The sequence below is a fragment of the Chrysemys picta genome, chromosome 10, assembly GCF_011386835.1.
Source record: "Chrysemys picta bellii isolate R12L10 chromosome 10, ASM1138683v2, whole genome shotgun sequence".
In the NCBI taxonomy this organism is placed as follows: Eukaryota; Metazoa; Chordata; order Testudines; family Emydidae; genus Chrysemys; species Chrysemys picta.
This window is the reverse complement of record NC_088800.1, coordinates 6,094,922-6,104,373: the sequence shown is the minus strand read 5'-3', so window position 1 is coordinate 6,104,373 and position 9,452 is coordinate 6,094,922. Positions and strand designations below refer to the sequence as shown.

Sequence of the window (9,452 nt, the reverse complement as noted above, 5' to 3'; positions counted from 1 at the left end):
AAAAAGGAAGTTTGTTATGTAAGCGGACAGATTTTATACTCAGGAGTTCTTTTTCTGAGTGACATTATGTGAGACTGAAGCTGGTGAGGCCTAAAGTGACTCTTCTCTTCTATAATTTAGAGGCTTGATTGGAAAGCTGAGTGAATTACCTCTGCATCATTGTAATGACTCATTGCTTGTTAGAAAATTGGAAAGTATTGACTGGATTTCCCCCCTAGGAAATATTTCTCCTCTGAATGAGTAGTGTAGGTTGTGTTGCTCTGCTTTTGTCCCTCTTGCCTGTTAACAGGGAAAGCCAGTTGTCCCTTTGATTGGGAAAGTGGGAACTTGGGTCATCAGCCATTCAAGGACAATTTTGAATTATTGTCACTTGCTGATCCAAATCATTCTCTGAACTGCTCATTGTTTGATGGGATTTGCAACACATATACTGGAAATGTAGGGCCAAGTTCAGGCATCTGCCAGAAAACCTGCAACCAGCGATGGTAGTGCTGGACAGTTGCCAACCTCCATTTTGTTTCCTTCAATCCCAGGTAGAGACCAATCTGCAGGGTGAAATCATAGCACCATTGAAATAAGTGGGAAAACTACCATTTAATTTAGTGGGACCAGGATTTCACCCTAGAAGTTAAGGGTAGATGCCTATGTGTTTTTGACTATATACCCTTAACCCATCAATGGTGCCTTGTTGATCTGTGCTTCTTGCAGGTCTCATTCACAAGTCACGGACATGCACGGCCTAGCTCATAGCTGTAACACAGATACCTACATGTATACATTAAAGGTGCTGTTGCAGCATATTTCTGGGCTTGTTTTGGTAGCTAGTCTATGAATTTCCAGAACATGGCCATAAATGAACAGTTATAAGTGCGACCTGGTCTCCTTTTCTCCTGCACATAAAACATTCAGGAGCTATGTGAATCTCATATTTTGTCTGTGCTCTAGCTTTTGGGAATGTGCTGTGTCTCTCTGCTCACTACAGAAACATGTGTGTCTAAAGGAAGAATGGAGAAACTATGATGTGGTGATAATTTGTGGCTTTTTCCTTTGATTGAATTTCATGCTTACGCAAATGAGAAACTAATGGCACTGACAGGATACAAGCAGCACAGAGACCAGTTTTGCCAATGGACTTCACCCCTGAATTGCCAATTCCTCTGCTATTCCAGTGCTGAGCACATATACATTAGTAGTGTTAATACACTTCATTACTGACATGAAGTAGCCCATATAATCCAAACCTAGCTGCCCTCACAGCTATGCCAACACTCCTCTTTCTTGGTTTGCAGCATTTCCTGCTATCCCAATCCTGCCCCCAGACAGTTCTGTCAGTGCACCTCTGTCCTCTCTGATATATTAATCTTGCCTATTTACTCCAAGAAGAGAATGATTACAAATTATTTTAATTAATTTAAATTGGCTTAGCTAAAGATAACTCCTACCACCACTCATGCATGCGGCAATCTGCTGTCACGTTCACCCTAAAAGACGTGATTGGCAAAAGCCCTCTATTATAATTTACATTAGGTCATAACCGTACAGAAATATAAAGAACATTATGCTCATTTCAGTTGGCTACAGTATCGATTCTTACTTTCTGTTCTAAACTCTTATGTTGTATTACCTAGTTCCACCCCAGAAATAACTGCAATTAGGTGCAGGATGAAATGACTTGTATACAAGTGTCATTAAAAATTTTTTCTGAAATATCAACTGATAAATATTATCTATAAAAGCACAGGAAAACAACTAGTTTTTTTGTGTTGCTGTTTTTTGTTGTTGTTCTTTTGTTTTTTTACAGCTGTGTAACAAAAAGTCATTTGATTTGTGCTATTTTTTCCCAATACCATAAAAAAAAATCTTTTGTCTTTTAAAGGGTGAAACTAAGCTTAACAAATTTCAAGTTCACACCATAGGTACTTTTGCGACCCCCCCCCCCCAACGTCTTTAGTATCTGAGAGCTTCGCACTCTGTAATGTATTTATCCTCACAACACCCCTGTTAGGTAGGGCAGCACTATTATCCCCATTGCACAGAAGAGGAACTGAGCCCTGGTCTATGCTACAGAGTTAGGTTGACGCAAGGCAGCTTAGTCGAGCTAACTCTGTAAGCGTCTACACTAAAATGTAGCTCCCACTGATGTAATCTGCCCACTACACTGAGGACAGGTCTACACTACGGGGTTAAGTCGACCTAAGTTATGCAACTCCAACTTTGTGAATAATGTAGCTGAAGTCGACGTACCTTAGGTCAACTTATTGTGGTGTCTACACCGTGCTGGGTCGACAGGAGAAACTCTCCCGTCAACTTACCTTATGCTTCTCGTTCTGGTGGAGTACCGGAGTCGATGGGAGAGTGATCTGCAGTCGATATAGCGGGTCTTCATTAGACCCGCTAAATCGAACCCTGATGGATCCATCACCACAGCGTTGATCCCCAGTAAACGGAGACATACTCTGACTTAATAACTCCACCTCCACGAGAGGTGTAGCACGTAGGTTGCTGTAGTTAAGTCGATAGTGTCAGTGTGGACACTGTGTTGCTTACATTGACTGTTTGCTGCCTTACAGAAACCATCCCACAATGCCCCACACTGACTGTTAAATTGGTGCAAGCGCTCCTGGCGAGGACACTCACCGCCGAGACAAGGAGTGTAGTGTGGATATGCAAAAGTGATTTAATTACTGCAGTGGCTATACAGCGAAGTAACTTAGATTGATATAATTTTGTAGTGTGAACATACCCTGAGGAATAGGCGCCAACTCAGTGGGTTCTCCGGGGCTCAAGCACTCACAGGAAAAAAATAGGGGGTGCTCAGCACCCACTAGCCACAGGGATTCCGGCCCTGGGGCTGCCTGCCGATCGATTGCTCAGTGGCCCCAGGGCTGGCTGCCAATCAGCTGTTTGGCAGGCAGGAGGCCCTGGGGGATAGGAAGGTGGAAAGCAGGGAGTGGGAGGTCGGGGGGCTCAAGAGAAAGGGCAGAGCAGGGGTGGGAAGAGGCAGAGTGAGGGCGGAGTCTCAGGGGAGGGGCAGAGTGGAGGTGCGAAGAGGCAGAGCGGGGGAGGGGCAGAGTGGGGGCAGGGATGGAGCACCCACCGGGAAAAATACAAGTCAGAGCTTGTGCCCTGAGACACAGAAAGTAATCTACCCTGCAATAAAAGACCTGAGGTTGACACAGGACAGCAGACTCGGGCTCGCAGAGCTATAACATTGCAGTGTAGATGTTTGGGCTCAGGCTGAAGCCTGGGCTCTGTGACCCCAGGACAGGAGGGTCTCAGAGCCCAGGCATCTACAATACAGTTTTTAGACTAGCAGCATGAATCAGCTGACCTGATCTCGGAGCTATGGGTTTTTATTGCAATGTGGACATATCAAGAGAAACTAAGTGACTTACCCAGGGTCACAGAGCTAGGCTGTGGTAGACCAAGGAATGAAACCCAGATCTCCCGAGTGCCAATCTAGTCCCCTAACCACTAGACCATCCTTCCTCTTTAATAGCTGAACTGCTATTACGTAATTTGTTATTTTATTGCAAATCAATGTCTCTACTCAATCTTTTATTTTCAGTGCTACAGAAAGGTGCACACTGGTGTTATTTTAACAGCATCATGTATTTTTAAACAACAAAAATTATGTTAAAGGGTTTCTTCTTATCCCAACGAAGGGTGCTTGACATTCATAACTCTCCTTAATGCTACTGGGCTACATTTCTATACATGGAGATGAGAACATTTCCCTTAATTATGCAGATGAGTAACCTATCAATTCCACTGCTGAAAGCAATCCTGTGGAAGAGAAGAAATTTTAAAGGCTCCAGTTCAATTATATGGCCATGAATATCATTTTAACTCCTCACATCTTGGTCTCAATCCTGTGCCATGGAAGTCAATGGCAAAGCTCTCATTGACTTCCATAGATATGAATTTGACCCCGTAACATAAGCATGTCAAGGATTGGACCCAAGCATGATTGCTTTATGTTAGACTGCCTTTAAACAACACTCATTTTCCCACCAGTATTTTTGGATAAGTGCACAAAGCAGCTTTGCTCACCTGTGTCTTTTCTGATCCCCTGCTAAGAGGGACATTGCGGTACCGGGTTTTTATTCTGGGCTTCACATCATGCAGGACATAGGGATTGCCATGTTTTTCCATGTTCAAGACTGTTTCTCCTTTGGCCCAAACTAATGCTTCAATATCTTTCTCTTCTGCTCCCTCCTGCTAAATGAGTCTTTCAAACCCTCCCTGAATTTATTTGGGCAGTCTCCCTCTGCCAAGCAGAACTTTATGGCCTACTCCTTCCCCCAATAGTTAATTTCTTCAGGAGAAAGATACCTCCTAAAGATGTAAAGATCTTTAAGACTAGAGACAGGCTTGATCCAAAACATACCCCGTCTTTGAACTGAGGTGATGTGAAGTGGAGCACGCTGACTGTTCTTTCATTTTGCTCCCAAATAGATCTAGAGTTCTCTAACTCTGTCTGCAGATGCAGTATGTTTCCAGAGATCCACACACCCAAGGCTTGGTCTTACCCGCTTCCCTCTCCAAGCCCCAGCACCACGAGCCCTCTACATACTGGACTGTTTCACAGTCTGGAATATTAGCTTAGGCCTTGGCTACACTTGCAAGTTGGAGCGCATTAAATCAGCCCCGGGTGCCCTAACTCCTGAGGTGTCCACACTGGCAAGGCACGTAGAGCACCCGGACTCCATGGCTGGAGTGCCCCTTGTAATCCACCTCCACGAGAAGCATAGAGCTTGTTGTGCCCCGGCTGGAGCGCCACGGTGCCAGTGTAGATGCCTGGTCTACTAATACGCTCTGATCGGACTCCATGAACTGTCCCACAATGCCTGTTCTAGCCACTCTGGTCATCACTTTGAACTCTACTGCCCTGCCCACAGGTGACCAACCGTCAGACCTGCCCTTTAAATTATCTGGGAATTTTGAAAATCCCATTCCTGTTTGCTCAGCAAGGCGGAGTGCTCTCAGCGCATCTTTCCAGGTGACCACGCCTCCACGCGATCCCCAGTATAGAGCAATGGCGAGGTTCTGGACCTCATCAGTGTTTGGGGGGGAGGGAGCTTCCAGTCCCAGCTGCGCTCCATCCGTAGGAATTACGATACCTACGGGCAGATATCAAGGGCCATGATAGAAAGGGGCCATGACTGGGATGCAGTGCAGGGTTAAAGTGAAGAGGCTGTAGAATGCCTACCACAAAGCACGGGAGGCAAACCGCTGCTCCGATGCTGTGCCCATGACCTCCCATTTCTACAAAGAGCTGGATGAGATACTTGGAGGCGGCCCCACCTCCACTCCGAAGAGCACCATGGACACTTCAGAGGCTGTGGAAGCCCAGAGTGCAACAAGGCAGCAGGAGGAAAGTGGGAGCGAGGGTGCTGAGGAGGAGGGGGGCCCAGAACCAGAGGATGTCCCAGCATCCATAGATGCATGCAGCCAGGATCTGTTTTCAAGCCAGGAGGAAGGTAGCTAGTCGCAGCGGACGGTGCTTGTGGAAGAACAAACAGCAGAGGAGGTGCCTGGTAAGCGGCTTTTATTTTGGGAAGGGAGTTGTTCGGTGCAGGCTGTTGGAGCAAGGAGGGTTGCAGAAAGAAGGGTTAGGGCTGCGTGCATGCCTAGATGCGGAATAGGGCATTGATGTGCTCTCTCACATCGCGGTAATCGGCCTCAGTGACCTCATCGAAGGTCTCATGCAGAAGCTGGGCAATCCGCTTGTGCAGGTTCCTTGGCAGAGCTACTGTGCTCCTTGTCCCAGTCAGTCTAACATGTCCACGCCACTGTGCCGTGAGGGGCGGGGGGACCATTGCTGCACACAGGCAAGCTGCATAAGGACCAGGGCGGAAGCCGCATTGTAATAGAAGACCCTCCCTTGCTTCCCAGGTCACCCTCAGCAGTGAGATATCTTGCAGGACGAACTCATCCTGTGGAAAATGTGGGGACAGTGTTCAGTATAGGGGCCCCCTGCAGCTGTTGGCTCTCCCCAAGGCACAGAACCCCAGAGGACAATATGGCCTTGAAACAATCAGTCCCCCTTGCCCCTGTGGTTACTCACCATTTTGGGGCTCTTGTGGGTTATGTGCACTCGCTTTGGGATGGGCACTTTCTGCTATTGTGTGCACTGTGCTTGTCTTTAAGTTCGGCCGAATTATTGCTCTGTCTAGCGTGAACAATGCTACCTCTGTTAAATGTTGCATTTTGGGTTTACAGATGCAACCTTGAGATCCCAGCCGTCCTTTATCAACAGCCGAAAGGCTGCAAAGAATGAGGAAGCGGCCGCGAAGAAGCAAGGAGGACCTTCTGCATGAAGTCATGCAGCAGTCCCTTACAGAAAATCAAAAAGTACAGGAATGGCGCGAGACCGAAAGGAGGCTCCACTAGGAGAATGCGGCTCGCCGGCAACAAACCACGGAGCGGCTCCTAAGCATTATGGAGTGCCAAGTAGACTCGATGCAAGCGCTCACAGCACTGCATGCGGAGCAGATCCGCGCCTGCTCCCCCCTGCAGCCCTTGTGCCCAAACTCTTTCCCTTGTGCCCCCATGTCACCGCAAACCCACTTTCCCCAACATCCAGTTTCTTATCACCACCAGCTGCCTGCAACACCTATAGATTCACCACCCAGCCCTGCAAACTACGACCCTTACGCACTGCACTCAACCCCCATCACCAGGCATTTTAGCCAGCCTGAAGAGCAGCACTCGTTGCACGGCACTCCAGACAGGAAGGCTGAATATGCTAACAGGACATACGCAAATCTGTGATTGTTCCGTTCCCCACCCCGCCTTCTTCCCTCCTCCCACACAGCACAGATGTGTCATGCCATGTGTGTTTCCCCAGCAGTTGTGTTTCTTTTCAATAAATGAATTTTTTGGTTTTGCAAACATTCTTTATTGCATTAAGTAAAAGGCAGCGTAGCCCAGGAAAGCAACAGGCACTGCAAGTCAGTGCAGCAAACACAGATGCCTACTAGCATTGGAACCACTGCACTTCACTCCCGTGCAGGGCCCCAAACATTATTGGTGGCTTTCAGCATCAAATTGCTCCCTCAAATCATCTCTAATCCTTACAGCCTCGCGCTGGGCCCCTCTACTAGCCCTGGTCTCTGGCTGTTCAAATTCAGCCTCCAGGTGTTGAACCTCCGTGGTCCATGCCTGAGTGAAGCTTTCCCCCTTTCCTTCACAAATGTTATGGAGCGTACAGCATGTGGCTATAACTGCAGGGATGTTGTCATCGGCTAGGTCCAGCTTCCCATACAGACAGCGCCACCAGCTTTTTAAATGGCCAAAAGCACCCTCAACAGTCATTCTGCACCGACTCAGCCTGTTGTTGAACCGTTCCTTACTGCTGTCAAGGCTCCCTGTGTAGGGTTTCATGAGCCGTGGCATTAAAGGGTAGGCGGAGTCTCCAAGGATCACAACGGGCATTTCGATTTCCCCTACGGTGATCTTCTGGTCTGGGAAGAAAGTCATGGTTTGCAGCTTCCTGAACAGGCCTGTGTTCCGAAAGATGCGTGCGTCATGCACCTTTCAACCTTTCAGCCTGCGTTAACGTTCGTGAAACGTCCACAATGATCCACAAGCGCCTGGAGAACCATCGAGAAATACCCCTTCCGATTTATGTACTTGGAGGCTAGGTGGTCTGGTACCAGAATTAGAATATGCGTGCCATCTATCGCCCCTCTGCAGTTAGGGAAACCCATTTGTGCAACGCCAGCCACAATGTCATGCATGTTGCCCAGTCATGGTTCTTCTGAGCAGGATGCCATTGATGGCCCTGCACACTTGCATCAACACGATTCCAACAGTCGACTTCCCCATTCCAAACTGGTTAGCGACTGATTGGTAGCTGTCTGGAGTTGCCATCTTCCAGATCGCAATAGCCACCTGCTTCTCCACCGTCAGGGCAGCTCTCAATCTCGTGTCCTTGCGCTGCAGGGTGGGGGTGAGCTCAGCACACAGTCCCATAAAAGTGGCTTTCCTCATCTGAAAGTTCTGTAGCCACTGCTCGTCATCCCAGACTTGCATGACGATGTGATCCCACCACTCAGTGAGTGTTTCCCTGAGCCCAAAAGCGGCGTTCCACTGTGGTGAGCATGTCTGTTAATGCCACAAGCAATCTCGTATCATATGTGTTATGCGTGTTGACATCATCGTCGGACTCCTCACTGTCACTTTGTAGCTAAAGGAATAACTCGACTGCAATTCGTGATGTGCTGGGGAGACCCATCAGCATATTCCTCAGCAGTTCGGGATCCATTCCCGCAGACCGAAAAGGAAGACAGAGCACGCAGTTAAAAAAAAAAAAACGCTGAAAGATGGCGCCAAATGTGGACGGAAGCACAGGGATTGCTGGGATGTGAAGCGATGCATTGCGGGGCATTGGGACAGGACCCAGGATGCCCCGTGCTCTCCCCCGCTTCCCACAAGCCACAGCGCCAGAATGGGAAGAGGTGCTCTGTGGGCTAGCTGCCCATAATGCACTGCTCCCAATGCCACTGCAAGTGCCACAAATGTGGCCACGCCACTTCGCTTGCAGCTGTCAGTGTGAACACATGGCAGCGCTTTCCCTGCTGCTGTCTCCGAAGGCTGGTTCAACTCCCGGCGCTCTACATCTGCAAGTGTAGCCATGCCCTTACCTTCACTGTCCTTGTTGATGTGACAGTTCTGCCAGATCACCGACATCTCACCGGAGACTCCCACAACTGGAGAGCATTTCCTTCAGTTGACTGTTGTACGGAGTGCCGTGCTTGGTAATACCTAGAGTACAAAATCCACCATGTAAAACTCCTATGCTATGTTGTTCACACCTTGTGGGTGATGAGTTACTTGCATGTAAAGCATCCCTCCAGAGGGTGCTTTGTAGTCATAAGGCCAAAGAAAGCTATGTGAAGGCTGCACATTTTCAATTCAAGCACTTCCCTAATAATACCTGTATTGAAGAGATTCAACCTAGCCTAGGCAAAGGGACTCAAACCCCAACTCAGCTTTGATTTGCTTGTAACTTGGATGGCTTCAGCCCACATGGTGCTATTGCTGAGAGGTTTGTGAGAGCTGACCTAACTCTAGGCTGCTCTTTGTAAAGAGACTGCTGCATGGTTTCACACATTGCCTCCTTCTGAATATTAACCCACCCCTAAGGATACATTAATCATAATTAATAAGGATAATAGAAAAACTATATATCAACTACGGGGATGCAAACAATAACTCCCCAATGCACTTAGGCTGGGTAAGGGATTCCAAACGGATAAATACCGTATTTTTATTGAAAATAATGATTCTGTTGTTATAAACTCACGGGAAAGGCTGTGTAAGATGGAGAGGAACCTTGCCTCGCTGTAGCTCGGGGGAGGGCGAAAAGGAACAGGTTCCACCGAGATTTGAACTCGGATCGCTGGATTCAGAGTCCAGAGTGCTAACCATTACACCATGGAACC

The 9,452-nt window shown here is 48.0% G+C and overlaps 1 long non-coding RNA gene and 1 other non-coding gene across 2 annotated transcripts; both read right to left on the bottom strand.

Annotated features, from left to right (window-relative positions):
* Positions 1-5,800: 5,800 nt before the first annotated feature.
* Positions 5,801-9,452, bottom strand: LOC135973891 (uncharacterized). The gene is made up of 3 exons (XR_010590931.1): positions 9,314-9,452; positions 8,652-8,772; positions 5,801-5,939 (listed from the first exon to the last, which is right to left on the bottom strand). It is a non-coding gene; the product is annotated as an uncharacterized LOC135973891 (long non-coding RNA).
* Positions 9,381-9,452, bottom strand: TRNAQ-CUG (transfer RNA glutamine (anticodon CUG)). Its single transcript has one exon. It is a non-coding gene; the product is annotated as a tRNA-Gln (tRNA).